The sequence below is a fragment of the Microtus pennsylvanicus genome, chromosome 1, assembly GCF_037038515.1.
Source record: "Microtus pennsylvanicus isolate mMicPen1 chromosome 1, mMicPen1.hap1, whole genome shotgun sequence".
In the NCBI taxonomy this organism is placed as follows: Eukaryota; Metazoa; Chordata; class Mammalia; order Rodentia; family Cricetidae; genus Microtus; species Microtus pennsylvanicus.
In genome coordinates, this window is record NC_134579.1 from 23,938,090 (window position 1) to 23,952,415 (window position 14,326).

Sequence of the window (14,326 nt, forward strand, 5' to 3'; positions counted from 1 at the left end):
ACACTTCTTTCTTTGCCTTGTTAAAAACAAAACAAGCAGCAACAACAAAATGCAACAACCCTAGAACAAAATTATTGACTAAAAGTTTATAACAAAGTGACATTTTAAAATAGAATCAGATAATACGTTACTGTGATAATATTTACAATTCACTTTTCCTAAGCTCAGCTTGGCCACAGCAATTTAATACAGCTATCTTGACACTATTTTCCTATTAAGTGATATTTATGTAAAATAGTAAATATGAAAAAATTGTGTAGTATTTTCTTTCCTCTCTGACATGACTCAATTTGTAAATACATATTATATTACAATATAATACAATATTTATGAGTTTTCTGTGTAGTGATTTAATGACATCAATCACAACAAGGCAGGAGGGTAAAGAGAAGCTCAGAAAACCAAAGGCCCTCATGAAAATATTAAGAATCAGAAAAAATAATTCTGTTAGGAAAAGTCTTTCATATAGACGTAAGATTTTCTAAGCACTGTTGTGAGAAATTTCTCCAGGAGTGGGAGTATGTGTGTGTGTGTATGTGTGTGTGTGGATGAGTGTGTGTATGTGTGGGTGGGACTAGGCAAATCTACCTCATTTCTTCCTAAGTCTTCTTGACAAAACACAGAATAATTCCACCAAAGTTCACTGGGAGGAGTAACAAGTTTATAGAATTTATTTATAGAGAAATGGGTGAGGTGTTATAGTCAGGAACATGGGAGACCTTAAAGGAGCCACACTGGAGGGTCTAAATCCAGCATGGATGATGGCTCTCCCGTGGTTGGGTAGATAGAGCCCCTTCCCTAGTTCTTCCCAGCTTTTCGCTTCTGGCCCTTCCCCGAGACCGCATACAATTTGGGCAGGGTTGCCTTCCACTGGTTGGACAGAGGGCTGTATATTTGGATAAGGTTCCAAGACCCTGCCATCTTTTCCTTCTTTGAGGAAAAGACAGAATCAGTAAGTCTTACTGTAATAATCCTTTGCAAGTGAACTCAGCTGAACTCAGCAGTGTAGCTGGAGGATATGCCTGCATAACAATAGCAATGGACAGGTTTTTTAAGAGTGGGCTTGCTGGTTAAAAAAAAACCCACCAAATTTTCACAAGAGTAAATTTATAATGAGTTCATTTCTTATCATAACAAATTAAATGTGAGTCAAATTGTTTAGTCCTTTTGCATGGAAAATAAAGGGCCCAACTTATTTATGATAATCGATACATGATGTGACAAAAGAATGCAGAAAATCATATTTCAACAAAGGAAAAAGTAAGACATATACATAAAAAATGAAGTGTGGCAAAATTACCCAATGCAATATTCCAATTACCCAATAGTCTGGGGGTTTTGAGCAATGGATTAAAGTAGCACTCTTCAAAGCCAAAATTTTAGCAAAACATTTCAGTAATTTATAATAAGGTATACAATTTAATAAAATTTCAGCTTGCTTAACTTAGAAGAAATAAATGTATTTTTCTATGATATTTTACTAGATAATCATGCTGTTGTAAGACTAGAAAGACAATTGTCTGGAGTCAAAACTCAGCAGTTGAGAACCCTTGCTGCTTTTGCAGAGGCCCCAGGTTCTTTTCTCCACACCCCAAAGTGTCTGCAATTCTAATGCCAAGGAATCCATAGCCTTTTCTGGTCTCCATATGTACCTTTACACACGTTAAGTCATGTCAGAGAGGAAGGACAACAATACTCAATTTTTTCATATTTATTATTTTGCATAAATATCACTTAATAGGAAAACAGTGTCAAGATATCCGTACTAAATTGCTGTGGCAAAGCTGAGCTTAGTAAATCCCCATAGGACACACAGAGGAGCACAAGTCAATGGAGAACAGTTTCCAGTTCTTTCGTAACTTCCAATAAAGACTGCAGGCCCTCCAAACTGCTTTGTTTTTCTCATCTCTATAGCTAGCTTCATATACACATAAATACCATGTTGGAAGCCTATGATGTCAAGTGTATGGTCATTATTATTCTATGAAGAAACTATTAGTGAAGATTAGAATCACTAATATACATGACTTCACCAATGTTACTACTCTGTGAATAACAGAGGTAAGTTACTATAAATTCCCTAGGAGAAAAGTGCTACATGAAATCATGAAAATGATTCACAAAAGAGAAAAAAAGAAAAAGAATAATTGTCTTGGCCTATTTGGATTTCATAGGGATTTTTTTTTTTTATGTTTTCACTGGTTGCAGGGTGGAAAATTTTAAATCCACTTGCACATTCACTGTCCTCTCCCAGACAGGGCAGCAGCTGGCTTTCGTGGCCTACAGCCGAAGGGTCTCCAAGGTCTCCAAGCCTGGCTTCCTGAAAGAACTGAAAGAGTAGGTGACAGATCTCGATGGGATAATGAGCCGAGGAGCCTTGGCTGGAGTTTACTTACACGGCTCTGCTGACAGCCTGAATATACATTCAAACCTGGCCACTCTCCCAAACAACTGTGATGCTCTTCCTGGACCCTGTCTGTGCCTAGACAAACCTGTGATTGATCACTGTCTACTGAGGTTGTCTCCTGTCTATGGGGTGCCGGGATCTGACACTTATCCTTTGGATGCCACTCGTATGAGCTGGAGGCTGCCCAGACCTGGCAGCTGCTGCCTTGTCACACTTCTCTCCTGGCCTTGCTCACAGGCTCACCTGTGCCAGCCTGCTGTGATGAATTGGAGCCGTCATCTTTGGCTCCTTCCTAGGACCTAGCCTCATTCTCATCAAAGTCATTCATAAGCAATCCACTCTACCCAGGCCGCTGTTTCATTCGCTCTCAGTATAGATGATTATATCTATGTTCAAATTGTTCCTGAGTTTATATCTTACTATTATCTACTTGCAAAAAATTTCCATTTTTATTTTGCTCATTTCAATAGGAATCAGTTGCAGAGAAGGAATGTGATTAGCTAGCTGGGAACAATCTCTAGATCACTACTCATAGCCAAGGCCAGGATTATTTGGAATGACCCAGCTTGCCTTACTTGCCTTCTTCAAGCCTGTCATTGGTAACCACAGAAGAAAAATGTAAATGACATGAAGGTGGTGTGGAAGAAGAAATAAGTGGTTGGCTAACAAAGACATACATGTTCATATATGTAGCTGGATTTTCTTTGGACTGCCAGCTCCCAAAATGACACAGAGACTTTTTATTAATTATGAAATGTTGGCCTTAGCTTAAGCTTGTTTCCAACTAGCTCTTATAATTGAAATTAACCCATTTATATTATGTATGTTTTGCCACGAGGCTGGTCACCTCTCCTCTGTACTGTATATCCAACTTCTTCTGTGTCTCGCTGGTGAAATCTGCACCTCCTTGATTATTCCCCCAAGTTCCCCTCTCTTCCCTGTAGTCCTGCATATCCATCTATTGTGCACTGAGTACTTTATTAAACCAATCAGGTGTCTTGGCAGACACTCACCTTCATGGTGTACAAAAAAGATTATCCCACAACACATATACATTGTAGATTTGTATAGTTGGTAATACCAAAATTCCAGGCTGGCTTTTGGGTGGGAAGATTAGGGAACTCTTCAATGATGTCATAAAGGATTTGAGATGGGAAAGGATGGGAAATCGGGTGAGAGCTCCAGGTATGGATCGGTGTTATCGTGGATAGTAGATAACACGAAGAAAATCTAGTAAAAAGAATTGTACAGTGATCTTGGGAAAGAACACAGAAGATTCAGCTTGACAATGGTCCAGGGAAGAGGCTGAGGAGGTGGGAGTGGAAAAGCAGAAAATTCAGTGAGGGTTGTCTTTGACTCATCAAATCAAACTCCCAGAAACCTATTGCAACCATCTGCTACATTAAGGCACTCAAAGCTTTTGAATAACCCTAGTATTTAAAGGTTACTAAGCCTGGAGGTAACATAAATATTGTGAAAAGTCGGATTTTAAAATGCTTCTATATGGCTATATATGACTATAAGGTTTTAGGATGAATTTAGTCTATCAAATCTTTTATAACTCCCAAAAATTGCTCTACAGAAGGGGTTCTATGACCATTTACAGGAAACACAAGAAGGGTCAGACTAGTGGTCAGACTAGAAGGGATGCTAGGCCACAAACTTGTCCATCTTTTTGCTTAATAGCTGGAAAATAGCGTATTTTCTAAAGGTGAATGTATATTTAGAAGACACATCTATTTTTAACTGTATTCAGTAGAACTGTAAGATAGCAGGCACATACCAATAGGAACTTTGCTTCAGTCTCTAATCAATGACCTGGCAAATGACCTTTGTGTGCTTAAACTTCTGTGAATCATAAATTAAAAATTAGTCTTTGAGTTATTCTTATATAACATCATGCAGTCTGATCTTGCTACCCAGATCTTTGTTCAGTTAGAATCTAATTATTTTAAAGATGTTTGGGGTTCCCTCAAGCTCCTCAGCACTCTGACTAATTAACAGAAATTCCACTTTAGTAACATGGTTGCTGCAGGTCAGTAAAGAAAAACAAAGTAGATAGAAAAAAATCTTAACCTAATGAGCACTAAAATAGAAAAAAGATTGGAATTTGATTAAATTTCAGTGTGAAGATTAATTATGGAGCAATAGAAACAAAATTCAATGCACATTACTAGTTGTAAATCAAACTGTATTTATTCACATAATTCTTTGGCAATATGTTCAATTCTGAGAGGGAAAAATACCTCTTTCCAATAGTTCTTATCTCACTTATACTCAAAGAAAGAAAAAATCTTTGCCTGTGGAGATGTGATAATCATATAGAAAGCAATAAATATTTCATATGCATAATTATAATTGTATGTTGTCATTGCCTATCTAGTGCTTTAATCTTTCTCTCTCTATGTCTCTGTCCCTATCTCTCTGTCTCTCTCTCCGACTCTCCCCCCCACAGTCTCAGCATGTAGCCCAGATTGGCATCAAATTAAGACTGCTCTGGCATCTGCTTCCTAAGTGCTGGAAGTATAGGTAGATGGCACTATGCATGTCACCAAGATGGGTCCTAAAATAATAATGCTTACCTTAGAAAAATATTGTTTTATCTCAAAGACATTAGAAAAAAACCCAAAGCCTACACTATTATGGCAGATATTGTATATGACTTCTTTTAATTTTAGCTAATTAAAGAGCCAAGATATTAATTAGTCCTATTTTCTCTTTCCACAATGTATATATGTATTGAAATATCATTGTAAACACATACATTAATTATTTTTCTCATTTGCCAATTAAAATACATTGAAAGATTAAAAAAAGAAATGGAGTACTCTTTCCTTAAAAGCGGAACATTTCCTTTGGTGGATGTACACAGAGATATTGATTCTGACATTTCTGCTGGATTAAATTGACTGAATGTGGTTTCAAACTGGGTCCTGTTGTGTCATTTATATCATACATTTTATTTGGTTTGAAATTTCAAGAAGCAGCTAACTTTGGTGAGTCATCACTATATACTTTCCTCAGAGTAGTGAAGACCCCATCTTTTCATATAATCATTTGTTACAAGTATTTTTCTGTTGATATAAGGGTGGCCTAGAAGATAATACATTTGACCTCCACCAGAGAAGATGGACCATTACACGGCAGTTATATCTGATATCTGAGATAATAAGGTATTTAAAACCTTTTAATTTAAATAAGACATAAAATATGAGTTATTTAAGGAAGAAAACTTAGGAACTAAAAGCCGATAGAAGCACGAAAGGATGCAAGGCTGTTTTAAGAGCACAGAGTTCAACATGGTAGATGTTCTTTCTGTCTTCGATGGTAGGAAGGCAATTGACTAATGGCTGAGCCTACACAGAAATTAGCTCATGGTCAAGAGGCTTAGTGATGTGGGAGTGATTTCTTATTAATAAAGAAACTGCCTAGACCCATTTGATAGGCCAACCCTTAGGTAGGTGGAGTAAACAGAATGGAAGGCTGGGAGAAAGAAGCTGAGTCAAGGAGTCGCCATGGTTCTCTCACTCCAGACAGATGCAGGTTAAGATCATTCCTGGTAAGCCAGCTCGTGGGCTACACAGATTATAAGAAATGGGCTAGTCCAGGTGCGAGAGTTAGCCGAGAAAAGACTAGATATAATGGGCCAAGTGGTGTTTAAAAGAATACAGTCTCCGTGTAATTATTTCGGATAAAGCTAGCCGTGCAGGTGGCCGGGTGTGGGGACGCAGCCCCGCCGCTCGTACTACTACAGCTTAGAGCCATAGTTGAGTGGGTGATAACAGAAAAGGTTAGGTGCCAGTGGTCAACTTGTGTTTCTGAAGGATGAAGGTTGCAAACAGAAGTAAAAATAAATTTCAGGAGCAAGAATGGAGATAAGGACACCTGCTGGGATGTTGCTAAGTGACTGGGGTGAGGGAAGATAATGGCTAGTATAGTGGTTCAGTGAGGAGAGGGGGTCCCTACAAAGGTTACATTAAAGTCCTAATCCTCAGATCCTGGGAATGCTATGGTGTTTGGAAACAACCATTGGCAGATGCAGTTCATTTAAGGATTTTGAGGTATTGTGATCATTTTGGGCAACCTGAGTAGGGACCGAGTCCAGTGGCAACTGTTGTCATAAGGACAAACAAGGAGGATGTGACAATCAAAAAAGAAGGCAGCGTGATCATGATGGACTAAGTGCTGGGACAATGCTGGGACAAGTCTCAGTACGGGCAGAGCAATAACATTGACACTGGAATCTGGACATCTACACTAGAGATGGCTAGAGAGTTGGGGTCCTGTTTGACATCGGTTTTTGGTCTCCAGACCTTCAGGAAACACATTTCTGACGTTTTAAATTAGAAAGGTTTCTTTAAGGTCATTTCCCATGTCTGCTGCATGTTGGTGGTCTTATAGTAAGGCAAGGGAATCCGCAGGAGGAAGGAGGCAATTCAGGTAAGTAGGGATTCTGAGCAAGCCCAGCAGAGCAGGACGCAGATGTATGATAAATGGATAGCTAGAAGCCAATTTGAGCAGGCATGCAGGCAGCTACATTTGTGAAAATCTGCTGGGTCAGAATGCTCCTATTTGAAGATCAGCAAGTGGATCAGACTAGCTAGAGGAAGATAATGTTTTTGAGTAATAGAAAGCAAAACTAGAAAGGGAATAAAATTAAAGAGAACTCAGTATTTGCTTGGGAGAGTAAGAGTTCATAGCAGTGTAGTGATTCTACCATAGAATAGGCAGAATTTATACCCTGTTCAAATGGAGGACAGTCAGCTTGGGTGGCTATAACTAAAATTACATGCAAGGCTTAAACAGGAGGTATTTATTTCTTACAGTTCTGGAGGCTGATGTGGGATTCACCTCTGTATGCTGTGAATATGTTTTATTACCATTGGTTAATAAAGAAGCTGCTTTGGGCCTATTGCAGTGCAGAATAGAGCTAGGCAGGAATTACAAGCAGAGATAGGGGAGAAAAGTAGGTGGAGTCAAAGAGATGCCATATAGTTACCCAAGGAGACAGACACTGCCAGAACCTTTCCGGTAAACCATGAGTCTTGTGGTAAAATACAAAATAATAAGAGTGGGTTAATTTAAGATGTAAGAGCTAGCTAGGAATATGGCAGAGTCACTGGCCAAGCAGTGTTGCAATTAATATAGTTTCTGTGTGATTATATCAGATCTGGGCAGCCGGGAAACGGAGAAGCAGCCTCTGTCTACAGGAGGCCAGAAAGTTCAAGGTGAGAATGTCTGCTTGCCGATGGCTGCTTTCCTTCTGCATGCCAGAGAAAGGAATCTCTGATGTGTCTGCTGCTTCCTATGTTCATTCATCTCATCATGGGCTTCTACCTTTCTATTCTCATTTAAGTCCATTGAAGACTTCAGCTTTCTAGTACCACCATAACGCCACCATGTTGCAAGCTGCACTCTAATGGAGAAGCAAATAATCATTTCATGATGAAGAATTTGATGTCCCATGGTCCACATGTTGATTACACAGCAGTATCATGTGGGACAGATTCTAACATACCCTCCTGAAAGAGTAATAGGACCACTCCAGGGGAGTTTGTTTATATATATGATGAAGACCAGCAGGTGGCACACAGACAAAGGGAGGGTTATCACTTGGAGGTGTCTACAAGTTCATGTTCTCAGGAAAGGAGAGGCTCTGCAGTGAGACACAGCTATAAAAGGGGCACAGCAGGCAGAGAAAGCATGTAGCAGTGCTGAGCTGCAGCCTTGTGTGGTTCTCTACTCCTCTTGTCTTCTGCACCCTGCCCCAAGCTCTCATAGTGCTAAGACAGATATAGAGTTATCTGCATCTCTCTTCCAAAACATGTGGCCCACCAACTGTTGGCTTTGGGTGGCAGGTGCAGAGAAGCTTCACTTGATATCTGGAATGTTTGCTGACATCGTAGATGAAATACTTAAATTCTTTTTTTTGTTGGAGTCTGTTTGCCTTGCTGGTAAGCCACAGACACATGGCACTACACAGATTAATATAAATGGGTAAATTAAGATGTAAGAGCTAGCCAATAAGAAGATAGAGCTAATAGGCCAAACAGTGATTTAATTAATACAGTTTCTATGTGGTTATTTTGAGTCTGGGGAGCTGGGAACAAACATGCAGGCCCCAACAACATCTTTTGAGTACTGGTACCTTGAGATTTATAAGACCTAAGGGTTAAGTGTGAGCCAAAAACTCATAGATTCTGCTACATGTGAACCAGCAGATGGGGAAAACTTCCAGGGAACAGTAGTGCAGTAGCTGCGACTTGCTCCTCCAATAAGCTACATGCTTCTTCTATGTGTATTGGCACTGAGAGCAAAGGACAGACATTTCCTCCTAAGAGATGCTAGTGGGGGAAACCTTTGTTTAGAAGATAACCAACAAGGTGGCAAAGGTTCCTGATGAATGTTTGCTTTCCTCTTCCTTGGTGCTGCACTCAGGGTGAGTAAATCACAGGATGCAGCCTGTGAGGTCAATCTCATCTCCTGACTGTGAGAGGACGTTTTACACAGAACTTTGGAAAGCATCACATGTGGATTCTGTTTGCTTTCCTGGGTCAAGGGAAAAGTCTGGAGCAAGGTCCATGTAATAGCCCAGGATGGAGAGGAGGAATTGAAACTCTTCTCCATCATTTGGCCACATGCTATCTTTTCCCTCACCTGACACTTAGCTATCTCAGCATCATGTTCTTCACCTGTGTACAGAGGAGATAACGAATCCCAATTTCATCTCTTGTTATCTTGATGGAAGGATCCTTACAGTCAGAGTAAATAAAATTCTGACCACTATGTACCTTTCTAAAGTATTATAAAAATTAACAACAGTCTACTTAAGACATACTGAGAGAGGTGAGGATGACGGTGAGGGGGAGGGGGGAATGGATAGTATTAATAAGTGTCAAGGGATATGCATATTTTAAAGATTGTGGAAAAAAACCATACTTCAGAGGACTTTGGTTTGTTTAGCCTAGTATCTCAGTGATTCATGGCAGAACAGAATATGTACAACAATAACCAAAACACAAGAGCAGTCACAAGGCATGGCAATCCAAGACATTAGTAGTGAATTACTCTTTGCACCCTGAACAAGTAATCAGATTTTACATCACAGCATTGGTCTGTATACTCAGACCAAGATGAAATCCCGCAGCATGCCTGGGAAATGTGGAATTATCTGCATAGGAAAGCTAAAATGGAAGGCAGATATCCAGAAGCAGCATCATGACAAGACTACAGGGACACTCTGGCGCTCTGGATTCAAAGCATACCATAGGAAGAGTTAACATTTATCCATCAAATTGATTATGGCCTTGTTTATAATGATATAAAAGGGAATGAAATGAAGATACATATGAAACTTTCCTAGAAAGATATCTTAGCGGTACGTGGAATGCAGAACAATCTAGGCAAGTAGAGTAAGCAATATTTACCTTGGCTAAATTTATAGAGCAATGCTGCAATAAAAGAATAAGGATGTGTTATTTGTGAATCTTAGACAGTGTTAAAGAAAACAAAAAGTTACCAGGTTACTACTATACACTAATTATTTCAGTCTATAACCTCCCTGAAAAACATAAAGTACTCTGCCCTTCAAGTTTCTCTAGGCCTTTGCATTCACAAGGGTAAGATATAAATTCATGCTTCCTCTTTCCTTCTCCTTCTCCTCCTTCCTATAGAAGACTTAGTCTCTTGTGTACATACAACAGACATCCATGTCAATCCATGAATTAATTCGGAGTGTGTTTTGTGTTTCACATTGTTTGCAGGTTGCAATATTCAAGTGTGCTTTAATGGACACTACAGAGAAGTCATTTAGTCCTTTCTTCCTCACAACCATGTGGAACAGGTGGAAATTCAACCTTTGTTGAGTATTTTTAGGATGATTTTTTCTTTTTATTCCTTATTGACATATGGCATTTTATTTTTTCTAAGATATTTATAACCTGACTGATAGAGATAGTCTAAAGATATTTGTTGCAGTTAAAAAAAAAACCCCATCTATTTAATAATTAACTCTGAGGTAAGTGGGCCAAGGAAAATGAAAGTGGACACAAATGTGGGAAGTTTAATGTTATTTTCTTCTCTTGTTTTCAGAAGGCTCGGGTTTACAGCCTTATTTGATTCCCTACAGATACAAAGCCACTCACTGTGACAACAGCCCTAATTTCAGTGTAGCAATTTAACACTATGAAGGGTACTTTGAGATTCTATTATAAGAAGCAATTTGTGGAGAATCCCTTTTTCTAGAGTGTTTGAAATCTGGTCCTGAGGACCCACTCTTAAATATTTAACCACTTCTCTCAATATGCAAAAAAAATTAGTAAAACTATTTTATAATTAAATTAAATCAAATTTTTATTTGAAAAAATATTAAATATTATATAACTTTGATAAAAGGTAAGATGCTATTAAAATAGCTATAAATATCATAATCTACTTTAAGAAATTATTTGAAACTCAAAATCTTTCATTTAAATTTTTTAAAGTCATACACACATATGCACACAGAGGTGTGTATATATATATATATATATATATATATATATATATATATATTACATATTTTTTTCTTCCTCTTCCAAATTTACTATCTCTCATCTTATTTCTGTTCTCAGCATGATTTATCTGGAAACTCTGTTGCCAGGAGACTGCTGCTGAAGACTATTCACGGCTGCTTCCTCTTTGAGATTTAAGATTTCCAATGAGGAGTCACAAAAATTATTGGTTTATTTGTGAGCATGTAACTGTATTTTAAAAGATAGAATAAAATATTTGTCTAGATATTAGTGATTAATAAATTATATGTAACAACAAAGTAGAAGATGTAAAAAGAAAGAACTTTTTAAAAATTTCTATTGCATCAGAGAGAGAGAGATAGAAAGCGAAGGAGGACAGGTAAAAACAAAATCTCCATCTTGCTTATGAGACAATCCTCCTGTTCCTTGTTACTTTTCCTGACTTTCCTCACTACCTGTAGATCTCTACTTTCTCTGGTTCTGCTCTGTTATTTGCTCAGTACCATCCTCTTCAGTACATAGGAATTTTGAAACAGCCAATTCCATGAACTGGAACCAGAACAGCCATGGGCATGGACAGCAATCGAGGAAACAAAATGCAGTTATAAGAATTGCATACCGCATGGCTTTCTAGAATCCAGGCCACCCACATGTCATCCAGATAACTCACGGTATTATGAGAAAATGCAATGAAAATAATCCTGCCATCTAGAAACTCTCTGAATTTCAACCCAACTCAGCAATGAAATCAGAGGGAAAACAGGACCTCTCATTTCCAAACTTTCATGGTCTTGATGTATTTATTTTGATTCTGTGTACTTTTAGTTTCATATAGTGTTCATGGTTTTCGAAGTACAGGGAAAATGTTCAAAACTAAAATTTACTTCAAAACCTGTAGCCCTATGTAAATAAAGAACAGTTAAAAGCCTATACTGCAAATGAAAATAAGCTTCAACATAAGAATTCAGAGATGCCAGGAGATGATACTTCCCCGGGAACTAAAGATGAAGTTTTGATGATCTCAGTTCTGTGTGTCACAGTGCAGCCTTGCACCGGCTGTGTGACCTCACCAACCTTCAAGGTTTCTTTGAGAGTAAGGAAAAGGCACATTCTTGATGTTCTTCATTTTGGAGGGTAGTGCGAGAATCAAATGAGAGTATGTGTGAATTCGGCATGCGGAGAGTATCACAGAGGCTTGCTCTACCTTGGCTATGACTGTCAGCATTACATTTGGGTTAACTGAGCTGCTAAGACCTTGAACTTCTAAGACAGTTTGTTCAGGGCAGTCATGGGGCCCAGATAGTCACAAACTTCTGCTCAGAAAATGAAAGGAAGTCACTGTCTAAATAACACCATCTAAAGAGGATTAATTCTCCTTGAGGATGTAGGTAAATAGGAAAAATTTAACAAAATATATAGCTCATTTTGTAGGCATGAGGGAGAAGGCCACCTCTTCCTTCTTGGAGATGGATAAAATCAAGGTTCTGTCTCTCTAAACTCTCCATGTTCTATTTTTTTTAACATGATCAAGCTTCTATCATCCTGACAACTTTAATATTAGTTGCTATTATTCTCCTATTGATTTTAATAGTACCTAAATATTAAATAAGTTGTTTGATAAATATGGATGTGAGTGTGTGCCTATGGAACAGTTATCATACCCATTCAGTTTGTTGTCCCCCCAGTATCTATTCCCAAAAGGGTATTACCTCTGTTCAATATTTTGGGGTTTATATTCTGTCTGCCAATATAAGGACCTCATGGTACTCAAAGCCACTGTTTTCATCCATGGCTAACTTTTAGCCCTCATCTACTAATTTTCCTTTATTTACATCCTAGATCACCTTGGCTCCATGCTCAAGTCATCCTCTTTCCATTATTCTCCTAATTCTAGTTCATCTACACGATGCTATTTTTTGACAAATAGGATCTTTTCTGAACAATTAATTTCTGAGGTTTGGTGTCACCACATGTTTTTATTTATAAAGTTTATGAATAGTAGTTTAGCAATATTATGGATTGTAAAGGAACTTGCCCAAAGACTTAGAAAGGACTGGGAGAAAATAGCTTCTAAGTAGACTGGAAGGCAAACTGTAGGGGCAACTACACTCTCAAACTCAGCCCTTCTAATGAAGGCCTGGTTCCAGACTGGGATTAAAATCATCATGCAACCTGCTTAGTTAACAGGATGCTGCTGTCCATGATTCCATATCAAGGCATCCAGTGCCCTGGCTTTTACTCTGGAGATCTGACCCACATGCTTATGTTGTAAATTTTTCCATTCTAGGAAAGAGAAACCACCTTAATTAAAAAGTTGCATGGACTCCCGTTGGGTTCTTTATTCAGTGTAGGTGTGTGCCCATTTGGTAAATAACCCTGGCCCCTCACTTGGCCACTTGCTTACATTTGCTTGGTAAATAAACACGGCCCTTGTTAAAAAGAGTGGATCAGGGTTTGTAACTGATCACAGAGAAATATTGCATTCTTTATCACAGAATTAGCAAGCTTTGAGTTTAGAATTTTTTTCTATGCACTGCCAGAAAGGGTAGAGAATAATGTAACACTAAAGTCTTGGGAAAAAAAGCCACAGTGTCTCTGAAAATGCTCTGCCTACAGGTTTCATTTAGCTCCACTTGAGTGTGCTTCGGGGTTCGTTTTACTTTCATCTTTCAGATTCACAGGGAATCTTGATACATGAGACATATGTCTCAATTCCTTCCAGTACCAACCATGTGAAAACAGATGACTCAACCACCACTATAAAAGCATGTTATGGCAGCAGTCAGCCTATGCTGACTAGAGGGAGACTTCAAGTTGATGAGGCAAAACCCAGCACTGTCCCATCCCAAGACATATGCTACCCTGTAATAAGAAACACGGGGCTAAATATAAATACCAAACAATGCTGCATTGCTGCAGTTAGGCATCTTAGGTATCTTTAGGTGCATCACTTGATCATTGCTTCTGGGACAGCTCCCTCAAGAGAAATCATTCCTTACACGAATTTTATTGCCAAGGGGATAATTTTTCCTAACCATTTTCTCCTTTATAGTCAAAGAACCACACAATATGATAAAGTGAAGCCAGACATAGAAGAATTGTTGTTTAATAATAACCACTGCAGACCAATCAGAATTTTAAAGATAAATTATTCCTGGGCATCAAAATGTCAATGAACAACAAAATGCTCAAAAATAAACAAATAAACAACAAACAAAACATCAATAAATTTCTACAGTGTAAAAGACCAACTTTGATATTAAAATTCTATTTACTTTTAAGTTATCCAATAAATGACTGAAATAAATGCCCATTTTCCTTAAGGCAGTATATCCGAACCCTTTCTGTCTCTTGAGATCATTATTGTGTGTTTAAATACACTTACCACGTTCTCTTAGATATGTCC

The 14,326-nt window shown here is 38.3% G+C and overlaps 1 protein-coding gene across 3 annotated transcripts in view; it reads right to left on the reverse strand.

Annotated features, from left to right (window-relative positions):
* Cyyr1 (cysteine and tyrosine rich 1) overlaps positions 1-14,326 on the reverse strand; it is a 99,713-nt gene that overhangs the window by 26,515 nt on the left and 58,872 nt on the right. The window lies entirely within an intron of this gene.